We start from the raw sequence: 26,759 nt of genomic DNA on the forward strand, positions 1-26,759 counted from the left end.
TGACGTGCACCAATGCTAAAACGGAAAAAGCTCTAGAATTCAACACATTTTGCTTGACAGCTTCTTCAAGGGTTCTCCTAGGCCCCTTTCACACGATCGGACCGTTCAGGTCTGCCTGTCAGTTTTGACGGCGGACCTGAACGGGCGCTGCATGTTAGCCTATGGAGCGACGGATGTCAGTGGAGACATGTCCGCTGACATCCGATCCGCTAAAAGCAGACGGATGGCCCTACGTCCAGGTCCGTCGCTATCGGATCGGGTGAGATCTGATGAAAACGGACATGCTGTCCGTTTTCATCCAATCCCTCCATAGGCGGCAGCTGCGCCTGACAAGCCCCTCCCCGCTCAGTGAGCAGAGAGGGACCTGTCATCCGCCGGCTCAGCGGAGATCAACGGACTGATCTCCCGCTGAGCCGACGGACCGAGACGGGCTCCGTAGAAACGGAGTTCGCCTCGTGTGAAAGGGGCCTTAGAGGAAGGATAATGTACTGTGGTTGCTGTAAAAAAGAGAAATAAGCCAATGTATAGTCATAACAACTTTGGGAAACATCACTTCCAATTGTATACAGTACTTATAAATTGTTTCAAAATGGTACTAACACTTACATTGAAGCAAGAAAGGTACTGAGAAGCCCCAAAACTGAGGCACTGAAATCTTTCACCAGTGCGTATGTAAGATAAACGTGGTATTTGTCCTCATCAGGTAAAGCTAGCCATAGAAAGCTGTCCCGGAAGCCATTAAAGATCTCCTATAAGGATAGGTAGAAAAGGCTAGTTCAACCATCCTGTTTTGGCCAGATGGTTCTGCAAAAAACAAATAAATTAGACACTATCTCCCTGCCAGACATATCTTATATGCCAAAACAACCATATTGCATACCTGGGAGAAAGCTCTCTAGTACATCCACAGGATACAACAGTATCAATGGACCAATTCCTATTGCTTAGGTAAGCAGCTAGATCTGAAATGACAAAAATTGCTCATATAAGGAAACCAATCTCCAAAGCAAGATAATTGAATTCTCAGATAAGGCTGAGGCATTAGCGAATTGGTGGCAACAAAATCAGCTGTAGATGTAATGTAGATGTAGAAGTAATCTTCAAAACATCCGGGACATCCATCCATGTAAAAAATATATCTCAAATGAGGGTACACAGGTAAGCCCATAGGTGATGCCTATAAATAGAGCTAATTGGCACCAAAACAGCCTTCCTAGCTCATCAGGACTTGGCTAATTCAGCTGTGTACCTAATTTGCCTTGAATGTGCTACCATGCATGCACCATAATGGCGGGATGTGCGGCCACAGCCAAAACAGAGCCCAATCAAGGTCTGCACCCATACAATCCAATAGATGCAGGGGCAGACCAATAGGGCACCGGGGCATGTAATGCCACTCTGACCCACATATAAAAATAATTGTAACAAAGTTCAATAGAGAAAATCTCAAAGCAATTTAGCCGATGCCATCTAGTGGCCACAGCAGAAGATTACATATCCAAAGAAGCCCTAGTTTCACACAATAAAAGATTTCCACTAAGTATCGCCATCTTGTATTCGAAAAAGAGATGACGGGAATAAATACTTAATTTCTATATAGCTATTAGTCAAACCTGCATAAAGCAGATTTGATCATGAGATCTAAATGAAATAAAATACCTAGTACCAAAACCAGTGTCGCTAACAAAGATCCTGGACGCTTCCATTTTTGTTCAGTCTTCCTTCTAGGTTCTGTCTGTCAGGCTGCGTTGATGTCACTCCCATGCATGCGCACCTCGACACAGAGTCGCGTCACCTTGGCACAGAGTGGGTGCACAAAATGTACGCTAAGCTGTTCATGGGGGGGGGGTCCCTTTTTGTCATAAAAGCTCTAATTGTCAGCAAACTTTTAGAAAGTTTAACCACTTGCTGATTGCCCTATAGCAGTTTAACTGCTACAGGGCAGCAACCCTGCACAGAATAACGTGTGTGTGTGTGTGTGTGTGTGTGTGTGTAATATATACATGATCCTGCACTTCCGCCTGCAGGGGGTACGCGGTCCGCTTCTTCAGTGATTATTCACAGCAGAAGCCAAACTGTGGCTGCCTGACACTAGATGTCCACTGGCACTCCGCTGATCATCGAACATATTGGCCTAAAATTATGAAGAAATGTGATTTGTATACATTTTTTTTTAATTGCTATGTTTTTATAGCACAAAGTGGGGGAAAAAATTGAGATAGATAGAGATATATATATATATATTTCTCTATCTATCTCTCTCTATATATATCTATCTCTCTATCTCTCTCTCTCTATATATCTATATATCTCTATTTGTTTTTATAGCGTAAAAATTCAATGGTGATACCATCGAAAGAAAGCTCTATCTGTGGGGGGAAAAATTACATTACATGACTGCGCAATTGTCAGTTAAAGTAACGCAAGGGGGGGTAGTAATTTTTCTGGAGATCAAGTAGTTAATTTTAATACCACTTTAAGTGAAGGCAGATTTCATAGACTGGCATTGGAAAGTTACCCCAGTTATGACGTGGTGTAACTTAAGAAGGGCTGTCAATCCTGGATATGAGGGGCATTGCTGGGACATTCCACTGATGCCAGCACAGCAATACCCTTTACTTGCACAGAGCCTTATACTACCAGACTTTCGGGGTCAGTCCTGTGTTTTTTTTTTTTTTTTTGTTTTTTTTTTTTTTTTTTTCTGCAGTGGACAGATCGGACACTTTTTTGAAACCATTGACATTTATACAGCGTTCAGTGCTATAAATCGCCACTGATTGCTGTGTAAATGTCACTGGCAGGGACGGGGTTAAATGTGTTCTAACTGTGGGGCGGTGGGACTGACTAAGGGAGGAGACTGATCGCTGTTCCTATATACTGGGAACACACGATCTGTCTCCTCTCCCCTGACAGGACGTGGATCTGTGTGTTTACACACACAATAATAATAACTATAATAACTAATAATATATGCTGGCCATACAAAACAATGTGTTCCTTAAAAAAAAAAAAAAAAAAATGTAATTTTAAGAACGTTTGTTCGATTTTCGAATTGTTAGTGTGGCCAAATCGATGTTCCTTTTGACCACAGTGATCGGTAAATTCAAAGGAGCAGAATAGAAAACTTCTTGGTCAAAGGACTTTTCAGACAGTGTATGTGATTTTCGTTCAGAAATTACGTTAGTTTTAAAACTGAATGTTAAAAGCAAGTATAATTTTCAAATGACATTGTTTCATTCAGCGAATGTCCAAGATTTTTTGTAAGAATATTCTCGTCCGAAAATTGATACGTGTATGGCCAGCATAAGGCTTTGTTCACACCCAATGCAGTTTGCTTTTGATCCTTTTCTGCTGTGCTTTTTGCACACGTGATTTTGCTGAGATTTGCGTTTTTGCTTTTTTTTTTTTTTTTTGCCAATTTGTTGTTGGGGAGATTAAAAAACGCAAATTGCTGCAAAAATGCACTACGTGCTTTTCTGCAGATTCTTCATTGTAGTCCATTGAACCAAAAAAAGTAAGCATGAATTCATGGCACCTTTGAAACTTTTTCATAGGTTTTCTTTAGGACAATTTAACAGGTTCACTTTAAAGTTGACCCTTGTGACAGCTTATACTTACCTGCCTTTTGCTTCTCCATTCACTACCCAAAGCAATGGAAAGCTTACAGAATTGAAAGGTTCTCTGTAGGTCCGAAACAACTAATCTAGTATGAAAATAGTCAACTATTTTCATAATTGAGCATGAATCCTAAAATCCCTAATTAAAAAGCGAAGCAATTCTTTCTATCTTCAGTTAAAGGCTATGTTCAAATTTAAAGCGCCTTGGGGGGGGGATAGAAGTCAGCAGCTACAAAATACTGTAGCTACTGACTTTAAATATATGGACACTTGTCTGGGGAGCCTGCAATGTCGGCACCCCAGCCAATTTTCGGATTGGCTGTCGGGTACTGCTGCTGCCATTTGTCTTAAGGGAAACCGGCAGTGAAGCCTTTAGTCTTCACAGCCGGTACCCTACTGTGCATGTGCGAAACACGCTGCGCTTTCTTACTGGCCTGGCGGAGTGAGGGGGGCCAAATTTCCAAGGGACGGCACTGTGGCGCATTCTCCCAGAAGTGGGGATGGGTACCTGTCAAAAACGGGTACCCGTTCCCCCTGAAAGGTGCCAAATGTGACACCAGAGGGGGGGGGGAAATCACATAAGCGGAGGTTACACTTTTGAGTGGAACTCTGCTTTAAGTTAATAATGCACATATTTTTGCAGTTTAAAAACATGTGCTTTTACTGCTTTTTTACACAGGAGCCTGCAAAGTATTGCATCCGCAAGAAGTGGATCGCGGGTGCAATGTCAGATTTCTGCACACTCTCCCTCCAGCTTTCTGCCTGTATCTCTGTACAAGCTTTCGGTTAGAGACAATATCCCAACAATACATTATGGATGTATGTCCATAATCTGTGTAATGGAAATTTGTAAGTTCTGTATATAATTGTATTGTATTTTGTATGTATTGCACTCTGCCCTCACTGTGCACACGGCACTAATAATGTTTTCAGTAAATGTTTACATTCTTTCGAGTCCTGATTAGAATAAGCCTGCCTATGTAACGCCCCTTGTTACCATAAACCTACAATTGTAATATTAATGTGATATCTACGTAATCATGTGCATAAAAACCTTCAATTGCGTCATAATAAAACAGAACAGTAATTTGGAAAGATGCGGAGTGTATCTTTTGTGTCTGTTCCCTACTGCAGTAGTTATTATTAATTTGGAACCACTAATCAATATGAGGATAGGAGTTGCCTATCATCAATTTAACGGAGTCATGCATGGCGAGCTTTGCCTTAGGAGGGGATTCCAGGTGACCCTGAGTATCCGAAACGAGGAGCTTGAGACGATCCGGGAATTTCTGATAATCAGCCGGCTGAGGTAAGCCTTTTGCTTACATTTGAGTTATCAGACTTCCTTGATCGGTAAGGCATTTTCGGGACAAAGGGAACCTATTTTACTCCCCTTAATCGAACTGTATTGATTGGTGGTTATATGTTATGTTGTCCCTGTCTATTGTCCATCGGAGTGTTATAAATAAGAAAGGGAAGAATAGTACTGTTCACAGGTATATGTAGTACATCTGCTAGATAAAGTAGTTTAGAGGCAAGAGGGTATAGGCACACGTAGAGAAGAGAGAAGACTGGCCAGTCATTATGGGCATTAAGAGACCCTCAAAAATGCCCAGCGCAAGAGAAGCGCTATATATGAACCGAAGGTGCGGTTCCGCCTATACTGAGCCCCTAGATTAATGGTTAGAGTGGACAGGGATCCACAATGGGTAACTGGGTTACCAAGGTCCACAGGGACTAAGAATCATGCAGAGTAAACAGCTAGAGAAACAGCTATCTATGTGAGCAGGATGGATCAAGGGTGACATTAACACTAGACAGAAAGGGACATTTTCATGTTAAGTTGTGGGATGAATTTGGGATCAGGCACTACAACTAGTAAAAGTCAGAAACAGAGAAATGAGAGGTAAAACAGAATACTTTATATGTTGTCAGAGAGGGAAGATGGGATGAGCACTGTGGCTCCCCATCTGATCATAGAATCATAGAAGCTAGATATAAAAGTTATTTAAACAAAATAAGGAAAGCAGAATTTAGGCAGGGAAATATTAAAGAGTTAAAAGAAAGTGAGAGAATGATATGCATGTGTTGTGTACAAATGGGAAAAATGTAAGCGATTTTAGAGAGATATTGGTGTGTGTGCGAATGCTGGGACCTTTAGTTCTATTGCTTGTGTGTGTCATGTATGTAGATGTGACCCCCTCCTTTGTGCTCTCATGAAAGAAATGTGGCTGGGATGAGAGGTTAGTGATAAGCTGGAAGGACACCATTGCCAATTTCTGTTTTTTAGACAAAACATTTATAACAAAATGTGCCGGGTTAACGAATCTAATGGTAAACAATGTGATCACAATTATTTTGAATCTGTTTTCCAAACATGGTAAAATGAAGGTTACATTTAACCGTGTATTACACATATTGAATATCCTTTGATAGTGGAAACAGTGCATTTAAAAAAGGGAAATTAAGTAAAATTAAGTAATAATGAGTATTAATTTCTAATATGAGTTTAACAATTATATAGATATAATGAAACTGGTTTAGACAACCTTTGGTTGGAAATGAAATCCAGGTTATTGGGGAAATTTGTAAAAATGGGATTAGTTTAGATTAAGATAACAATTTTGTAATTTTACATTTATACAATAAGCCCTTATTGAGAGAAAAAAAGATTAAGATGAGGTTGTTATTTTGAATAAAGCTGCCATAATATTTAACAAAGCCAAGATGGATGGGATACATAAGAAGTTTTTCTACAAAAATGATATTGTAAGGTTTTTGATAATAACTTGATGTGCGGTCCATGATGTAAGAGTAATAATAAATAAAATTTAAATATAACAGACCCATCACATCAAGTCCACACACCCTGTTAGGATAGATGCCACCTGCAGCCAGTTGTTTTATAGTTTTTGATGCTTTCTGGTCCATCATACAGATTCTTGGTCCTTTTGTTTTTATTTATTTTTATTTTTGAAATCCAAAGCAGAATGTGTGGATTGTGAAATGATGTGCCCCTTTGTCTTGTAAAGTACAGTGGTATAAGCAGAAGAATAGTTTTGGATTTATGGACATCTCTGCATGACCGCAGGGTATTGTTATCATTTATTATAATATTGCCAGGAAAAAGTTGTCTTTTGAAACATGAAACTGGAGTTCTTACACAAATAGTGTGATAGAAAACAAGACATTGTAATATATTTATGCAAGCTGGACCCAGTAATGAAGGGTTCACCCCGATATATCAGAGCTGTAGCTTTTATGCAAAGGTGCTATTAGACAAAGTTAGATATTGTTTTGGTCAATGGTCCGACATTCTGTGCAGCAAATTTACAGCTAACTAAATGTTTGTCTAATGAAAGGTTTAAAATATGAGTTTGTTTATGTACAAATCTAACAATGAAAAATGCGTACATTTATTCAAAAGAAAGGAAAAGACGCATGTGTTAAATTGATGACATAGGAATCAGCTGCTGTGAGCCCAGTGCAGGACACACTCCCTGAAGACCCAGATATTAAATTTTTTTGTAGATTTGAGTATGCAGTTTATCACCCAGAAAGATACCCTGTATTCAAAGTCATTGGATCCTTTTTCCCCAGCTCAAGAAGCAGAGCTCCATGTTTTAGCAAAGCCTGTGAGCTATAAAAAGAGTGTATATTTATATAGATAGTCGAGATATAGAGAGCTTTTGGTTCCATTTGAAGGGCCAGAAGTTTGTTTTTACTTCGGCAGGTAAACCAATAAAGCATGCCAAGTTAATTTGATTGGCTGTTTTCAGCCTTCCAGCTTCTTGCTGAGGTAGCCATATTAACTTTCACACATGGAAGCAGACCAGGTGACTCTAAGGATGCTGCATTTACAGCCTCGGACACTTGATGGGTCTGTGCAACTCACAGATTCCACCCTAGTTCTGGCCCAGTATAGCTGGGATTAATAATTCAACTTTAAGGACCCCAGAACGAGAAGAACAAGTGGTCCACAGGGGGCAACTTATTATGAAACAGGACTTTGGAAAAGGTGATCATTTATGTCTGTCAGCCACTCTTTTCCCTCCAGCTTGACACATGGACCGTGTCATCAGTCACAAGCAGTTATGGCTGCCTTAGTAAATGAGCGTGGGATAGAGCCAGGGTTCTCCACAGTTGTTTTTATAACATACCACTTCTTGTTTTACCTGTTACCAAAGGTGTTACCAAAAGCTCAACATCCCTCCCAGAGATTACAAAAAAGATATATCCAGATGCCCAAGTCAGGATCTTACGAGTATGCATTTTGTCTGTATGGACATGTTTTTTGGATGTCCAGTGGCAAATTCTACTGCAAAGGCCACAGTAAAAAGTGTTATCAGAAGTAGTTTGTAAGTACAGAGTGCCAGAAAGTACAGAGAGTAACAGAGGAAATCATTTTTTATAGGAGAGTCCTTACTAGAAATTTTGAGGTCTTATTTTTACACCTCTTACTGTCTACAATGTAGCGGACAAAGTAAAGTAAGAAACTAGAAAACTTTTGCCTGAATGTTTTCTTCTATTTTATGAAGCCCCTAAGGGGGATGTTGGACTCTCTCCCTATGGGATTTGGTTTGGGAGTGTGTTACTCACTTGCTTATATTTTGTCTCAGCAGCTGAAGTCCTTCATTCGGATCTCACAGAGAATGTTGCTGATCTTTTAAGGTTTTTTACAAACTCATTTATGTGTTTTCTCCCTAATTCCAGATCCTAAAAGTTTGGAAGGATCTAAAACTAAAGCCAGGTGACTTTTGGATTGTTAAGAGACATTTATATATAAGGAAATGTTTGGAGACTCAATACAGCATCTATTTCATGTACAGTTTTTGCAAAACTTGAAGGAAAAGTCACCTGTATCCACACCAGACACTGCAAAAATGACTTAATTAAAGAAATCTCTGTGTTTGATTTGTTTCCCTCTTGTGATCACAGTCTAGGGTACTTTTTGATTCAATTACTTTAATTGTAAGGGATATATATATTTGAAAAATAGTTTAGCCATGTTGAAGTCATATTTGTCTTTTGTGCGTCTTCCATTTCATGTAGAATTGTCTGTGTTTACATATGCTGATAAGTCAGCATGTCCACAATTAAGCTAGAAGGCCATTCTGGCCACAGGAGTGTACAGCCAGTACTCTGTAAATATGTCTTATCAATCATTTGTTCTTCACAATGAAAAGTCATTTTGTAATGAAAAAGTTGCTCAGCTATTATTTTCTCCACAATGGAGTTTTTTTTGCCTCTTTGGCCGGGACTACCTCCACCTAAGCATGTGGAGGTTCCAGGTTAAAGGTGATAGCAGGTATGGTTAGTGATCAAAATATTGATCAAAAGAGGGGAGACTGTAATGGAAATTTGTAAGTTCTGTATATAATTGTATTGTATTTTGTATGTATTGCACTCTGCCCTCACTGTGCACACGGCACTAATAATGTTTTCAGTAAATGTTTACATTCTTTCGAGTCCTGATTAGAATTAGCCTGCCTATGTAACGCCCCTTGTTACCATAAACCTACAATTGTAATATTAATGTGATATCTACGTAATCATGTGCATAAAAACCTTCAATTGCGTCATAATAAAACAGAACAGTAATTTGGAAAGATGCGGAGTGTATCTTTTGTGTCTGTTCCCTACTGCAGTAGTTATTATTAATTTGGAACCACTAATCAATATGAGGATAGGAGTTGCCTATCATCAATTTAACGGAGTCATCTGGAATGTATCTTTTTAGCACATTGTGATATATTCCCCAAATATTTTATGTTATTTTAAATAGTGTATGAATACAATTCAACTTTTATTAAAAAAAAAAAAAAAATCATTTTGTGTATGTTGTCCAAACTGGTACTGAGATAGTCCATCCTTTCCCTGTTGGAGACTGGTCTCCCTTTCTTCAATAATTCCTGGATGATGGTACCTGCTAATATATCGTCTACATAGCTTATCTAATGTGAGGCTATTATTTTGACAGAAAGCTGGGCAAAGATTTAGTGGACTACAAGTCCATGGAATACAACAGCTGGCAGCTGCCATTCCTCTATCCATGTTACTTAGCCAGGAAAGGGGATTCTATGAATTTTTATAGTTTGGTCCTTGGGACACGGGGCACCAACTTTAGCATCCTTTTTATTCCGAATGTTTGTGCCCGAACTGTATTTGCCAATGGCTTTTGTTTGCCAACATTACCTGTATTGTTTGGTTTTGGTTCCTTTTGATAAGTGTTGGCTTGGGCATGCATAACTGCTTTAACATTTGTTTGTTATTAGTATTTGCCAGTTTTTTTATTTGCATAGCTGATCGCTGCATTATCTCGTTGTCTCTGATAGGCAGCAGATGATTCCTCAAGAATGACAATCAAGGAGACATATGCCTGTCCTTTGGACACAGCACGGTTTACTTTATGATTTGACAGGTTGAATTGTTGCTCAATATACTTCCCTCGCTTATTTGAGAAGAGTCAGGAGTCCTAAACACTTCTGGCATTAAAGTGGTTGTTAACCCAATTGCCCCCAATTAATCTGGCACACAGTACATGGTTCCCTAAGTAGTGCAGCGTCTTTCTTATTTTTTATTTTTTGTTAGTGTAAATACCCTTTTTGAGTTTATTTTAGCATCATGTGTCCTATATTCTCCCTTGTCCCGAGCCGAGTAGGAGGGACACAGATTCCGTCTGATGTATGCAAGATGCATCAGAAGAGGAATCCGTGATCTTCCACCCTGTGGCTGTGCAGCGATGATTGGCGCCATGCCAGTCACATGACTGCTAAAAATTATAAATAATTAAAAACAAAACAGTAAATTTAAATCATGTGTAAATGCACCAGAAACTTTGCAGACAGTGCACAAATGATATCTATCGTGTTAAAACAACAATTTCATTCCTGTAAAATGAAATTTGTAGGCGGGGCTGAGTTGCTGGTGATTGACAGGTAGTTTCATTTTTGCAGACTTGTGAAGTGGTGTGGTGAGAGGGGCGGGGCTTGAAGTGAAGGAGGTCGTTTTTTTTTTCTCTCTCACGACTACGAAGAGGGAGGGGGAGATGAAGACGGGCACAGAGGAGGACACGAGAGCTGCGGATGACGCAGACACGCACAGGGACAACAAGCTCGTGGCTCAGCAGACATGATAATCTGAGTCAGCACTCAGGGGGGTAGTCAGGACCTGGCATTTTCAAACAGGTATTGTAGGGGATACAGAGGGATAATTTAAAAAGAAAAAGCACCATGCTTCTAATTTCAGGGACAAGGGCAGCATTTTATTTATTTTTTAGGTTAACAAACGCTTTAAAGAGAACCATTTGCTAGCCTGTGTCATTTATGAGATAGTGTGACCCATCTGATAACTTTACTAGTTTCTGAATGTCCTAGGACCGTGAGCTTGACATCTATGTAGATGCCAAATGGCTGCAGTGCGTACCAACTGATCTAGTCAGAAATGTGGCCCTTTTTTGAATTTTAAAATCTTTTGTAATTGGGTCCATTATGATGGCATTTTCTGGCTTTACCACCTATGAACAAGTAAAATGCATGTTTTTACAGCCTAGTTGTAGTTTTAAAGAGGAACTCCAAGTAAAAAAAGGCTTTAAACAATCTGGTTACAAAACCACAATCTAGAAGAATATAACCCAGCAGATTTTTAGAAAAAAAAATCCCGCAGGAAGCTGTACCAAACCTAAAAGCAAACAGCATAGTGATCCTGTCAGTAAATCTGTTTTTCAACAGAATACGTTGTTCACAGTTGACACAAACCATTTAGTACTGACAGGTGCTTACAATGGTCTGCTTTTATTCATTTACATAAGGGTCCTTTCACACTGATCAGTGCATCCCTTTTAAAGCCTATAGAACTTTTCACAGCAGTCAGTTGTGTTTCAGTTGCGCTTTGGCTGCCTGCACACTTCTCCATTGCAAAAACGTAGTAAAATTGCATCATCTTCTGCTTTTTTTTTTTACTATTAAACTGATCAGTGTGAAAGGGTCCTAACATGCACCAAAAATGTAGCAAGCAGGACTTTTAAAAATGCAATTGACTGGTGGGAAGTTCCATAGGATATAAAGGAATGCAGTATGCTTTTTTTTTTCCCCCCCAGGCTTTTGCTACATAGCAGTGTCAAAGCAGCAAAACACGACTGGTATGAACAGTTCCATAGGATTTAAAGGGATGTGTTTTTTTTTTTTTTTTTGTTTGTTTTTCTTTATATACATCAGTGACATGTAAAATCAAAGCAGGGCCAATTAACAATGGGATGCATTTTTCTTTCGCTTTTTTTAAAAAAATGTTTTAACTGAAAAACTGATCAGTGTGAAAGGGCCCCTAAACCTTTTATGCCAAAAGGGGGGAAAAGCTGTTTTACTGTAACTGCTTAAATGTTAGCATGAGTTTTGCTTTAATTGGTTAGTGTATCTAAATATGTTAGTGCATCGAAAGCTCTCCTCCCTCCAGACGGACGATGCTTCTGTTAAAAAGGTGCCCCCTGTGCTTCATCCACAGAGGGAACTGATAGGGCAGCACTAGTGGGCACTGGAGGGCGCTGCATATAAGCAGTGCCTCTCCCTGTTCAGGACCAATGTCCCTCTGTCAGAAGCCGGTGATAGTCTTTTTTTTTTTTTTCCCCTCCCTCACACTGTGAGGGGGAAAAAAAGCTGATTTCCGATCTTTTGTTTACATGATGTGATCAGCTGACAGCTGATCACGTGGTAAGGGGCCAGGATTGGCCCTTTACTCCGATCTGTGAACATCCAAGTCTCATTGGGCGCGCAGGCAGCTCATGCATGGGAGGACGTCTTGATGGCCTCCCGGCAATTAAGGCCCACTCTGTAGCCATCATTCGGCTATAGTGTGGGTGGGAGGTGGTCAAAATAGCCAACGCATCGAAATATCCAATCACATCACTTCTGGTTTACTCTACAGCAGCCTTTTTCAACCAGGGTGCCTTGAGGTTTCTTCAGGGGTGCCTTGGCAAAATGCCTAAAAGTTGTCCAAAAATTGTATACAAGCCTGCGTGTGGATGAAGGCTCCCTTTTTAGTTGCACTAAATGACAGGTTTTCATTGTCCACAATTACAACCTTCTAGCGTCCTTACAACCAATGGCATCATCAGTTGATGAGGAGGATCAGTCGTCTGCATATCATCCTTGTTTGACCCTCTCCATCAGCGTTGGGGTCACATTAGCTGAGTGATAGAGAAAAATGAGGGAGAAGAGCAACTTTGGAATACTAGTCGGTACCAGTTTGCAAAAGTATTTTTGCTTTGGAAGAATAAATTGCCTTTGGGTGTCCTACTTGGACTTGTGGATGTTGCTGCATTATGTAAAACTATAAAAATAACTTTTACATTTTAGAATGGGGTGCTTCAAGACTGTCGCTACACGATATTATGAGGGGACGTTGTTGGTCCGCCCGATACTAACCAACACGGCCGCTCCTAAGACCTCGACAACTTTTTCCTCCTTAGCCGCTGTTCTGTCAAAAAAACAAACCCTTCCTGTACGGGAGTGTATATACGCTTGGCGGTGTTGTGTCAAAACAGCAAATCGTCAATCTCCAATTGCTGATGCTTTATAGTAACCGGAACTGACGTAATTGGAGAAATCGAATTGGCTATTTTGACAGAACAGTGATTCTAAAGCCTAAACATTTCTTATCTTCATGCATTCCCTGCATTAAAGTAAAAATGTTCTAGTAAAAGTATTGCCCCTTATACTTCTCTGATCCTTATTCAATCTAGCGATATACCCGCCTGTAGAGCCTCTCCCAGCTCACAGGCTTTGCTGAGGCAGCAGAAGCCATTGCCTCCCACTGCTGTCAGTCAGATCTTGAGACAGCGGGGCAGGGTCGATTCACGCTGTCGTTGTCTATGGATGCAAGCAACGTGGGCAGGTGTGCCACAATAGGCATTGGGGGTGGGCCCATAACAGAGGCTTAGAGAAGGTGGGTTAAAGAATTTAACAGAGTATATCTTTAGTAGAGGATGTCTAGTGATGGTATTCAAAAACAGTAGGGTTTTTTTTTTTTTTTTTTTTCTTTTCTTTTGTTTTGACATTAATTCCGCAGCTCCTGCAAAAAAGATATGAATGCTCAGCATTATGCTCCCTGCTGATGTGTGGCTGTAGCGGTGACAACAGAGGGTGCGGATCGTACTGATGTAAGAAGGCTGCTGCTCTCCAGAGTGCAGTGGTCTTTATAGCATTCTGCTGATCATTGGGGAGGCCTTGTAAGCAAAGACGAATGCTGCCTTGCTAGGTTTTTATGTGTTTTTCAACAATGGTTTTACTTAAAGAGGAGTTCCACCCAGGGGGGCCGTCAAAAAAAAAAAAAAAAAATTAAAAGTCAGCAGCTACAAATACTGCAGCTGCTGACTTTTAATCGGGCACTCACCTGTTCCTGGGTCCAGCTATGCGGGGGATCGAAGCCCCGCTCGTCCCCCCCCCCCCCCTCCACTCGTCGGCGCCGGCATTTCAACTGTGGGCGCCGGGCTGTGGCTTCACAGCCTGGCACCCACTGCGCATGCGCGAGCGGCGCCGCGTGCTGTGATTGGCCGCTCAATCACCTGGGACCTGTAATGGGTCCCAGATGATTGACAGAAGGGGGGGAGCAGAGCAGAGCCCTTCCTGTGCCTGGGGGGGGAAGTGATGTCACCAGCCCAGGCAAAGGAACAGGCAGACTACGAGGGACCACCTAGCAACAGGCATTTAGAGGTAAGTGAAAAAAAAATATCCAAATGTTTTTTTTGTTTTATTTATTTATTTATTTTTTTTTTAGAATTTTTCCAGGTATTTTTGTTTTTTGGGTGGAACCCCACTTTAACATTTATTAGGCTTTCAAGTGCAGAAGTGTAAATGCGTCCTAAAAATGAATATAAATGTAGCTGTGCCTTTTCATATCTACATACGCACGTTTTATTTGACTTTTATATAAATTCACTGACAAATTTTAGATGACTTCTTTCTTGGACGTTCCTGGCTGATTGCATGATGGGCATTTGTTTAATCTCTACATCATTAAATATTTAAGAATACAAGACCCATCTTCAGCATCCATCTACAAGAGAGTCAATAAGCTTCTCCAGAGCTTTGCTTGCCCTGCCAGCATCAGACACACTGTATGTACACACAATGTACATTGTGAGTAAAGAAGTAAAAGGGTAAAACATTATCTCCTTTGGGAAGGTCTAAATATAAGCTAGATGTGAATTGAGTTCTTTAACCTCACAGATGATGTGAACACTTACCCATTCAGACCATATAGGTTTGAATGTCTAAGTTTTATGGCCTTATCACTGATGCCTGTAGTACAAATAATAAATTTGGCTGCATTTTCCAGCAAAACCATCTAACACTAGATTCCCATATGTGCGCGTGCAGGAATGTGTGTAAAATAGCAAGCGTTCCCTCACCTGCAGATTAATGGTGCTGCTATTAAACAAACACGTGGGGATGCCATTCATTCTTCATGGTACTCCCACACATCTGAAAACGCAGTGCATTTTCAGGTGTTGGAAATTGCATGGTTGAAAAGGTGCAGGAACCTTTTTTGCTGCATTTCCTGCAGGTACAGCAACCCGTTCGTTTGAACACAAGCTGCACCGATCACATACAGTGCCTTTCGAAAGTATTAACCCCCCCCCCCCCTTGACTTTTGACCTATTTTGTTACATTACAGCCTTTACTTCAATGTTTTTTAATCTGAATTATATGTGATGGATCAGAACACAATAGTCTAAGTTGGTGAAGTAAAATTAGAAAAATATATACATAAAACTATTTTTCAGAAATAAAAAACTGATAATTGGCATGTGCATATGTATTAGGGCTGAAATAACTAATTGATTAATCGACAACTGATCGATTATGAAATTGATTACTATTTTTATAATTGATTAATCGGCCAGTAACATAATGGGGTTAAAAAAGCTAAAATTAGCCCTATATAGTACAAAAAGAGCAAATCTCTACTGTAAATATTACTTTCACTGCTGCACAGTTAAACAATTAAAAAAAATTTTTTTTTTAACTCCATTATGTTACTAAATGTCTTAGGCCCCTTTCACATGATCGGACCGTTCAGGTCCGCCTGTCAGTTTTGACGGCGGACCTGAACGGGCGCTCCATGTTAGCCTATGGAGCAACGGATGTCAGCGGAGACATGTCCCTACGTCCAGATCCGTCGCTAGCGGATCGGGTGAGATCTCACAAACGGACATGCTGTCCGTTTTCATGCGATCCCTCCATAGGCAGCAGCGGCGCCTGACAAGCCCCTCCCCGCTCAGTGAGCAGAGAGGGACCTGTCATCCGCTGGCTCAGCAGAGATCAACGGAGAGATCTCCCGCTGAGCCGGCGGACTGAGGCGGGCTCCGTGGAAACAGAGTCCGCCTCGTGTGAATGAGGCCTTAGGCCTGGTTCCCACCCATGTGTTTGTTGGTACTTTTTGCAGAAATGCACTACAGTTCATTTAACGTTCACATCTATGCTTTTTTCAGCTGCTGTGTATTTAGAAAGGGTCAAGGACCTTCTTCAATGCTAAACAGTGCTTTTTTGGTTCAATATACTTCAATGGAGAAGCTGCGGAAAAGCATGTAATATTACAGTTCTGTTTGAAAATCTGCAAAACAGATCAATTTTTTTTTATTTAACCCTTTCATGACTAAGCCTATTTTTGAAATTTGGTGTTTACAAGTTAAAATCCGTATTTTTTGCTAGAAAATTACTTAGAACCCCCAAACATTATATATATTTTTTTAGCAGAGAATCTAGAGAATAAAATGGCGATTGTTGCAATATTTTTTATCACACGGTATTTGTGCAGCGGTGTTTTAAACGCAAATTTTTGGAAAAGTGACACTTTCATGAATTTTAAAAAATCCAAACAGTAAAGTTACCCCAATTTTTTTGTATAATGTGAAAGATGATGTTACGCCGAGTAAATAGATACCAAACATGTCACCCCTTATAATTGCACGCACTTGTGGAATGGCGACGAACTACGGTACCTTTGAATTTCCATAGGCGACGCTTTAAAAAATTTTTTACGGTTACCAGGTTTGAGCTACAGAGGAGGTCTAGGGCTAGAATTATTGCTCTCGCTCTGACGATCGCGGCGATACCTCACATGTGTGGTTTGAACACCGTTTACATATGCGGGCGCGACTTCCGTATGCGTTTTCTTCGCTGCGTGAGCTCGCGGGGACAGGGGCACTTTAAAAATTTTTTTTTTTTTATTCATTTTATTTATTTTTGTACTTTGTAAATTGTGTTTTAAATTTTTTTTTTTTTTTTTTTTTTTTACTTTTATTGCTGTCACAAGCAATGTAAACATCCCTTGTGACAGTAATATGTGGTGACAGGTACTCTTTATGGAGGGATCGGTCTGAAAGACCCCCCATCCCTCCTTTACACTTCAAAGTATTCAGATCGCCGAAAACGGCGATTCTGAATACTGTGTACTTTTTTAAATTCGGCACCATTGGCAGCCGAGTAAACGGGAAGTGACGTCATGACGTTGCTTCCGCGTTTACAACAAGAAGGCTGGAACGAAGCCGCTCGCAGCTTCGTTCCAGCCCGCCCCCAGCCGCCGAAGGCAGCCGAACGGACACCGGGCCTCCCGATCGCACGGGAAGCCCGGTAACAGCGGCGGGAGGGGGGGGGTTGTCCCCTCCCGCTCCTCCGGTATAACAGCCGAGCGGCTTTTAGCCGCATCGGTTGTTATACACGGGTAGCCGATCGCCCGCTGTAAACAACGGTACCGGGATGATGCCTGCAGCTGCGGGCATCATCCCGGTATAACCCCTGAAAGCCGAGTATGCATATCTGCGTACGGTCGGCGGGAAGGGGATAAAGAAAAAAAAATTCTAGACTAAGTCCAGATTCAACCTCTAATAGTATATAGAGTATATCTCTTATGTCTGTTATTCTCAGAGAGGATTAAAGATTTTACTCCCTAACCATATAGTTGGTTATTTTATATTTACTCCTGCGTATAAAGATATTTAGGAATAAATTGCCTTTTTTTTTTTAAACTTTACATATTAACTAAATTATACACCACACTTTTTTTGTAAGGTTATTAACCGATTAATCGATTATGAAAATAATCGTTAGTTGCAGCCCTAGTATGTATTCACCCCGTTTGTTAAGAAGCCCATAAAAAGCTCTGGTGCAACCAATTACCTTCAGAAGTCACATAATTAGTGAAATGATCTCCACCTGTGTTCAATCTAAGTGTCACATGATCTGTCATTACATATACACACCTTTTTGAAAGGCCCCAGAGGCTGCAACACCTAAGCAAGAGGCACCACTAACCAAACACTGTCATGAAGACCAAGGAACTCTCCAAACAAATAAGGGACAATGTTGTTGAGACGTACAAGTCAGGGTTAGGTTTAAAAAAAAAAAAAAATCCAAATCTTTGATGATCCCTAGGAGCACCATCAAATCTATCTTAAGCAAAAGGAAAGAACATGGCACAATAGCAAACCAGCCAGGAGACGGCCGCACACCAAAACTCATGGATGGACTGGGCAAGGAGGGCATTCATCAAAGAGGCAGCACAGAGACCTAAGGTAACCCTAGAGGAGCTGCAGAGTTCCACAGCAGAGACTGGAGTATCTGTACATAGGACGACAATAAGCTGTACACTCCATAGAGTTGGGCTTTATGGCAGAGTGGCCAGAAGAAAGCCATTACTTTCAGCAAAAAACAAAATGGCACGTTTTGAGTTTGCAAAAAGACATGTGGAGACTCTCAAAATGTATGGAGGAAGGTGCTCTGGTCTGATGAGGCTAAAATTGAACTTTTTGGCCATCAAAGAAAATGCTATGTCTGGAGCAAATCCAACACTTCACCCAAAGAACACCATGGTGGCAGCATCATGCTGTGGGGATGTTTTTTCTTAATCCTACATCACGGGACACAGAGCCATAGTAATTACTATGTTGATTATAGGCCACCTTTAGGTGATGGACACTGGCACACCCTAAGACAGGAAGTCCACTCCCTATATAACCCCTCCCACTACTGGGAGTACCTCAGTTTTTTTCGCCAGTGTCTAAGGTGTTGGTCACGAGTAAAGAGGTGCTGTGCTGAGCTCCACTGGAGCAATCCTTGGTGGGGCTAGCTATGTAGCCAGATCCATTCAAAGTGTCTTTTTAGGCCAAATTGAATGGTACCGGGCCTTGTGACGGAAGACACGAGGTTTAGCCTGTAACGCTTCTCTTTCTAGAGAGCTGGACCCTGGGATCCAGTGCTTTTGTTTTTTTCAGCCATAAGTTTTAAGTTTCTGGCGGGGTGCTATTACGGGTCCAGGAGTGCGGATCCCCAGATAAAAAGGGGCCCCAGTTCCTGAAGGTTTTTTAAACGGAGCCCATGGGTGGTTCTGTTGGTTTTACCACAGAAATCTCTGCGGCAGAAAGGTAAGTGGAGATTCCTAAGGAATTTTTAAGTTTCTTATGAATTGTCTCCTTTAAAAAGTAAATGTTGTCATGCCTAAAATTCACCACTGGGGGCTGTATAGAGCACGTACCTTGTCATGCTTTCTCAGATCATGCTGTGTCAGGAGAAGCTGCAGCTTCCTCTGGCTAGCAGTCACAGGACTCCGGTAAGATGTTGGGGGGGGGGGTTTACTCTAAAAGAAAAAAAAAAACACCCCCCACCCGGACAAAAGCCAGAACAATTGGCGGATACTGCTCCGTTCTCCACCGCCTCTGTACGGTGGTTTGTCACAGCCCTCCACCACGCCGCCCTCCCCTTTCACACACGCCAATCCCGTTCGGAGGCCCGTTCTCGCGCGGGAAAACGCTTTCTTTTTGGAAAGAGGAGGGGGAGCACGGTGGGAACATGGAGTGGGTGTGGCTTAGCGCAGCATTGGCGTGCAGCAACGTCCAGTGCAGGGGTACTTTTAAAAGGCTCCATTTTTTTGCTGACTGCAGATGTCGGAGAGACACAAAAGCTAAAACGGGGCTTGTAAGTGGTGACACAGGCATTCCTTTGACACATTTACTGAAGCATCAGGCTGAGCGTTAATAGCAGCGACAGTTGCTGGACTATTTGCTCAAGCAGTGAATGCGATTTTTTTTTTTTTTTTTCCTGGTAGTACCTCTGCATTTGTGCATCGGGCTATGGTCAGAAGGGGAGGTAGAAACACCCCAAAAAGGGCTCAAAAGGGACTCCAAGCTCTAAACAGCCTAAACTCATCTCTACAAGGGCATCCTCCCCTAAGAGGGGGTGGCTGGTCAGAGTGAGCAATCACGGCTATCAAATATTGCAATTGTTTTCAATAATGCAACCCCTGTCTATATTACTGGAGAGGGTTTTTTCCTCAAGCCCATAATAGGATTGGCTAGCGGCTTTAATCGCATCCCAGAATGGGATAAAATGTGACAGGTCCCTTTCCATTACCCAGGACCCTCAAACTGAGGATCTGGGGGCGGGAGAAGATGAATTTCCCTCAGGGGACCGTAAAGAGGCTGATGACTCCTCTTCTGAGAGGTCAAATCCACGGGGATCAGCTTCACAATCTGAAAGATTGATGGTGCATTTTTGCTACTCTTCATTGAGTCGGTTGATATGCCCACTTTTTGTTTTTGGTTTGCTAAAGCCTCCCCAAGCTGCGCATGCCTTTCCTGTCCATTCATTGCTGGAAAGGCTTATGTATTCTGAGTGGGATCACCCAGCTAAGCATTTTTTCCTCCTATAACACTTTATCCTATGGAGGAAAAATTCACTAAGAGGTGGGAGATACCAGCAATTGTCGCTGCTATATCCTCTGTGAATGAAAGTTTAACTTGTCTAGTAGACAATGCTCATATGCTTGGGGATCCAACGCATAAGAAGTTGGAATTCCTATTATTAAAAAAAAAAAAAAAAGCTTTTTCTCTGATGACTCAACCTGCGCTAGCAGCAATTGGTGTATGTCAATCATTGAGAGACCAGTTTAAACAGGTGCTCAAGGTTATTCCTGATCAGCAGACCAGGATTTAGCTGAGTTACCAATGGCATTATGTTGAGCAATAGGCACCATGAGAGATTCTATTCTTCAAGCCTCGCGCCTTACGCTTGGGCTGGTGCATAGGCATAGAATCTTGTGGTTGAAAGATTAGTCAGCCGAAGCATCATGCAAAGCTCCTGGCTAGTTTTCCTTTACGGTGAACAGCTGTTTGGGGATGATTTGGATATATACATCCACATTTAATTTAAACAAGCTCCTTCTCCATTGTCAGGAGCATCTGCCTCCAGGTAGTCACGACAGCCTCTGCCGTTAAGTTCAGGAGGGGAACTGGAGCCTTCCTATGAGGGGGCGCCCCCACTTGCTCAAAGTGGAGGGAAGACTTCTGCAGTTCTCACGGGTCTGGTAGGAAGAGTGTCGGGAGCCTACGGCCACATCACCCTGAAAGCAACCGATCTTGTCTGATCTCAGAGGCTAAGCAGGGTCGGGCCTGGTCAGTACCTGGATGGGGGATCACCTGGGAATACCAGGTGTTGTAGGCTGCAGATGGGTGACTTCCTCAATAACTCTAGGGTACAAGCTTGAGTTCCGAAAGTCTCAGTCTTCTTGTTTTCTTAGATTCCAGAGGAAAAGAAGTCTCTTTCAAGCAAGAGCAGGGATTGGGGTTTTATTTAAACCTTTTCACGGTACCAAAACCAAATGGGTATGTCAGACCCATTCTAGATCTCAAAGATCTAAACCGGTTTCTGAATATCCGCTCTTTTCGCATGGATTCAATCTGATCAGGGGTCTCCGTCCTACAAGGTCAAGAACTTCTGGCGTCAATAGACATCAGGGATGCATACCTCCATGTACCTATATTTCCCGCTCACAAGAAATATCTACGTTTCGAGGTAGATAATCTTCGTTTTCAGTTTTGTAACTCTGCCTTTTGGTCTAGCTACTGCACCTTGAGTATTTAAAAAGGTCCTGGCCCCTCCTGGAGCCGGATTAAGGGCCCAAGGTATAACGATTATAACTTAGGTAGACGATCTGCTCTTGATAGACCAGTCAGTAGCCCGCTTAGACCAGAGTATGATCCACAGTCAACTACCTGGAATACCTAGGTTGGATTCTCAACCTAAAGAAATCCTCCTTAAAAAAACTATCACGGAGATTAGAATACCTGGGTCTGATTATTGATACAGCCCAGAAAAGGGTATTCTTGCCCTAGGTAAAGAACAGAGCCATAAAGGAACTGATTCAGGTGGTCAAGGCAAAGAAGAATCCTTCTATTCGACTTTGCATGAAGTTGTTGGGAAAGATGGTGGCTTTATTCGAATCCGTTCCTTATGCTCAGTTTCATTTGAGGCTGCTGCAAAACAGTATCTTATTGGCTTGGAACAAGAAGATCCAAGCTCTAGATTTCCCAATGTATCTGTCTCCAGGGTGCTGTGAAGCCTCAGTTAGGGGTTGATAACCAAGGATCTGCAGAAGGGAAAATCTTTCCTACCAGTTACCTGGAAGATGGTAACAATGACCTTGCCCATCAACATTCTAGAGATCCGGGCAGTGTGCTTGGCCCTGAGGGCCTGGAAGTTCAGGTTACGGAATTGTCCTGTCAGGAGCCGATCCAACAATGCCACAGGAGTGACCTAGATCACCAAGGGGGGCACAAGAAGTTGTGCGGCCCAGAGAGGTGAATAATATCTTAGCTTGGGCAGAAAACAATGTACCTTGCCTATCGGCAGTCTTCATTCCGGGAATAGAAAATTGTCAGGTGGACTACTTGAGTCGCCAGCAGTTTTTTCCGGGAGAATGGTTCCTTCACCCCGATATCTTCCTGGCAATGCGCCGAAGATGGGGGATCCCAGACGAGGATCTGTTTGCGTCCAAGTTCAACAAGAAAATCGACAACTTTGTCAAGAACAAGGGATCCGCTAGCATGCGGAACAGATGCCTTAGTATTCCCGGGGAATCAGTTCTCACTGATGTATGCATTTCCTCTTATTCTGCTGCTTCCACGACTACTTCGCAGGATAAAGCAGGAAGGGAAATCGGTGATTCTTGTGGCCCAGAAGATATTAGTATGCAGAGAGCATAAAGATTCATGGACCCTACCACCACATCCAGACCTTCTCTCGCAAGGTCCGATATTCCATCCTACCTTACAAACGCTAAATTTAACGGTTTGGCTACTGAGACCCACATTCTGAAGAAGCGTGGGCTGTCAGGTCCAGTGGTATTTACCTTGGTTAATGCAGAGAATCTGGCTTTCAAAATCATAGATTATAGAGTCTGCAAAGCATATGTCTCCTGGTGTGAATCCAGGGGTTGGCACCCCTGGAAGTATGTCATAGGTAGAATTCTTGACTTCTGTAGATGGGGTTAGAAATTTAGCTGGCCTTGCGTACTATCAAAAGGTCTTATCGGTATTATTTCAATGAGCACTTCGCATTCTTTGGTTCGTAGCTTATTCAGGGGGTAACGAGGCTTAATCCTCCGGTTAAGTCACCCCTGAGCCCTTGGGACTTAAATTTTAGTTCTGTTGGCATTGCTGAAACAGCCTTTTTGAGCCTATACAGCATATTCCCTTGGTCCTTTTGACAAGGAAACTAATTTTCTGGTAGCCATATCTTCTGCATGAAGGGTATCAGAGTTGGCTGCTCTTTCTTGTAAAGAGCCATATTTGATTATTCACAAGGATAAGGTAGTATTGCGTCCTCATCCTAACTTTGTACCAAAGGTAGTGTCTAGTTTTTATCCGAACCAGGATATTGTTCTACCTTCATTTTTCCCAGAACCCTGTTCTACAGAAGGGAAATTACTACATTCTCTTGATGTGGTGAGAGCACTCAAGGGCTACTTGAAGACGACTTCTCAGATTCGAAAAACGAATGTTTTGTTATGTTGCCTGAAGGTCCTCTAAATGGATTCAGCAAGTAAACTGTTCAGGCTTATGGTTTAAAGAGGAGGATTCCACCCTCTCAAATCAAAAGTGCACTCCACTAAGACTGTTGGTGCTTCATGGGAGTGCATCACCAAGCTTCCATGGTGCAAATCTGCAAGGCTTCAACTTGGTCTTCAGTCCATACATTTACCAGATTTTATCAGTTGAATGTAAAAAGGCATGAGGATATCGCCTTTGGGCGTAGTGTGCAGCAGGTCGCAGTATAAGTCCTCTAGTCTTATGTTGCCCTAATTCTGGTGTCTCCCTCCCCTCAGTTGGCATTGCTCTGGGACATCCCACATAGTAATTACTATGGCTCTGTGTCCCGTGATGTACGATTAAGAAAATAGGATTTTTTTAACAGCTTACCTGTAAAAATCCTTTTCTTTGAAGTACATCACGGGACACAGAGGTCCCTCCCCTCTTTCTGGTATCCATGTGTATTACTTTGCTACAAAAACTGAGGTACTCCCAGTAGTAGGAGGGGTTATGTAGGCAGTGGACTTCCTGCCTTAGGGTGTGCCAGTGTCCAGCACCTGAAGGTGGCATATAACCCACATAGTAATTACTATGGCTCTGTGTCCCGTGATGTACTTTAAAGAAAAAGATTTTACAGGTAAGCTGGTATAAAAATCCTATTTTTCAGCAGTCAGGACTGGGAAACTGGTCAGAGTTGAGGGAAAGATGGATGTTGCTAAATAAAGGGATATTCTTGGGCAAAACCTGTACCACTCTGTGTGTGATTTGAGGCTAGGACAGCGGTTCACCTTCCAGCAGGACAATGACCCCAAACACTTCTAAAGCAACACTTGAGTGGTTTAAGGGAAAGCGTGTAAATGTGTTGGAATGGCCTAGTCAAAGCCCAGACCTCAGTCCAATAGAAAATCTGTGGTCAGACTTAGATTGCTGTTCACAGGCACAAACCATCCAACTTGTAGGAGCTGGAGCAGTTTTGCAAGGAGGAATCGGCAAAAATCCCAGTGGTAAGATATGGCAAGCTCATAGAGACTTATCTAAAGCTACTTGGAGCTGTGATAGCCGCAAAAGGTGGCTCTACAAAGTATTGACTTTAGGGGGGGGTAAATAGTTATGCACATTGACTTTTTCTGTTATTTTGTCCTATTTTTGTTTGCTTCACAATAAAAAAAAAATAAATAAAAATCTTCAAAGTTGTGGGCATGTTCTGTAAATTAAATGATGCCATTCCTCAAACAATCTATGTTAATTCCAGGATGAGGGGCAACAAAACACACCAAAAATGCCAAGGGGGTGAATACTTTTGCAAGGCACTGTAGGTATGAACCTAGACCAAGGGAATGAATGGTACTGCATGTGTGCATATTTTTTAACTAGTTTATTTAAAAACATTAGAAATATTACAAGCAATTTGGACAAATGATGCGCACATCATCCCTGTAAATTACAATTCACATTCAGAACAGACTAACAGATAAAGGAGATCAGTATGTTTTACTGACCTACTTTGTGTTAAATCTGCCAGATGCTGGCACTTTGTTACTTTTTTGACCATTTTATTTGTGTGTTTTAGACAAAAACAAGCTATAGTATATTTTTCTTAGAGGAGGTCTGCCCAACCCTGCAAACATTAAAAGCCAGCAGCTACACATTCTGCAGCTGCTGACTTTTAATTATAGGACACTTGCCTGTCCTGGAGTCCAGTGATGTTTCCATCAGCTGTCAGGTGCTGCCGCTATCATTGCGGGTAAGGGAACCCGGCAGTGTAGCATTACAGCTTCACGCCAGGAACCCTACTGTTCATGCGCGAGGCACTGCTGCGCTCTCCTCCTGGCCCGGCGGCGGGGGGGGGGGAAGGAGGAGGAGGGAGCCGAGCTGTGATGTAATGCACTGCGGCCTGGACTCCTGGAAGTGGGGAACAGGATACCTGCTCCGCTTTAAGAAAGGTTGGACGAGTATATTTTCTTTTGAATGGTGCGCTGTTAAACCCTATGTCTGAGCAAAATTCTAAAATAAGGTAGTACATCTTTAGAATACTTGCAGATTTTTCCATGTTTTGGCTCTTTTAAAATGGTAAGTACAGAAAAATTTAATGAATGCAAAGCGTTCTGTGTATGAGGTGGAGAGCATGACATTAATACCCCCGCCTCTCCACCTTATGCAGTTGGAGAATGCTTTGCATCCATTGAGAGAATGCACAGCATTCCTTGAATGACACATGTGCTGAGAGGGCGACCTCCTGTGTTCATAACGCTGCAGGACAGCCGCTCAGCACAGGACCTGGAAGCTAGTGGAGATCACGATGGCGGTGTCCACTGTGGTGATTTTGTAGCTTCTGAAGTGATCCCACAGGTATGGTATATTCATAGTTATATTGGTCTTAGCTGGATTGATGTTCCTGTGTAAAAATATCCATAATTGGAATTTTTTTTTTTATCTGTTGTCGGCCCTACATATGGTAAGATTTGTTTTGTAATCCAAGGGGAACGTTAGGCACCTCTAATAACACTGGGATTTCAGTATATCGATCAACAGGAAGTTAAGAGTTCACTGCATTTCTGGCAGGGTCAAAATATATTTTTCCGAGTTGCAGCTCTTTAGGAAAATAAGACACAACCTAGTCTAAAATGTTTCCAAGATGCTAAATTGCAGGTAACCTGTAGTGCCTGAAAGTATCTATGTTGGCCTTCAAATTGTTGACTGTGTCTTTGCAGGGCTCGAGACATGGGGCCTCAATTTCTACTCAAGTTGAAGTTAAACTTTGCCCCCTCAAATTGGCAGAATTTAAGTGGACAGCAACTCCTGCATTTAGCTTTTTTGCATGCATGCTTAAAATTTTTTTAGACACGATTACATAAATCCACAAAACATATATTTTCTGAGGGCCTAGAGGCAGTTTTTCTTTAATAAGACAGCCAGAGTCTTTTAGACACTGGATGTCCCCTGTGCTCCATTTGAATGTAATGCAATGCAGATTGCATTGGAAAAGATCCTTTTCCAGGTATGCTGGCTGGGGACACTGAGAGGTAGACCAGGAAATGTCAAACATGTCGCTTTCTGGGTCAGCAACAAGGAGGGGGGAGAGTGGATGTGAGTCTGCTCTGCTGCTCCCCCCCCCCCCTCTACCCGAGCAGCACCCACTGTGTTGGTCCCAGGCCCTGGATTGCAGTTAACGGGAGTGTGTGGAAGCAAGCGAGTGTTACCCAGTGTGCGGCTGTCCAGATCTTCTTGTATACTTCCAGTGTGTGGAAGCAATCGGGTGACAGCGCAGCAGCCCAAATGCTTCC

The 26,759-nt window shown here is 42.1% G+C and overlaps 1 protein-coding gene and 1 pseudogene across 2 annotated transcripts in view; both read left to right on the plus strand.

Moving 5' to 3' along the window:
- Nucleotides 1–26,759, plus strand: part of CANX (calnexin) — a 110,560-nt gene that overhangs the window by 22,538 nt on the left and 61,263 nt on the right. The window lies entirely within an intron of this gene.
- On the plus strand, nt 20,991–21,109 carry LOC141135796 (5S ribosomal RNA; annotated as a pseudogene).

This window comes from Aquarana catesbeiana, linkage group LG03 (assembly GCF_042186555.1).
Source record: "Aquarana catesbeiana isolate 2022-GZ linkage group LG03, ASM4218655v1, whole genome shotgun sequence".
Taxonomy (NCBI): Eukaryota; Metazoa; Chordata; class Amphibia; order Anura; family Ranidae; genus Aquarana; species Aquarana catesbeiana.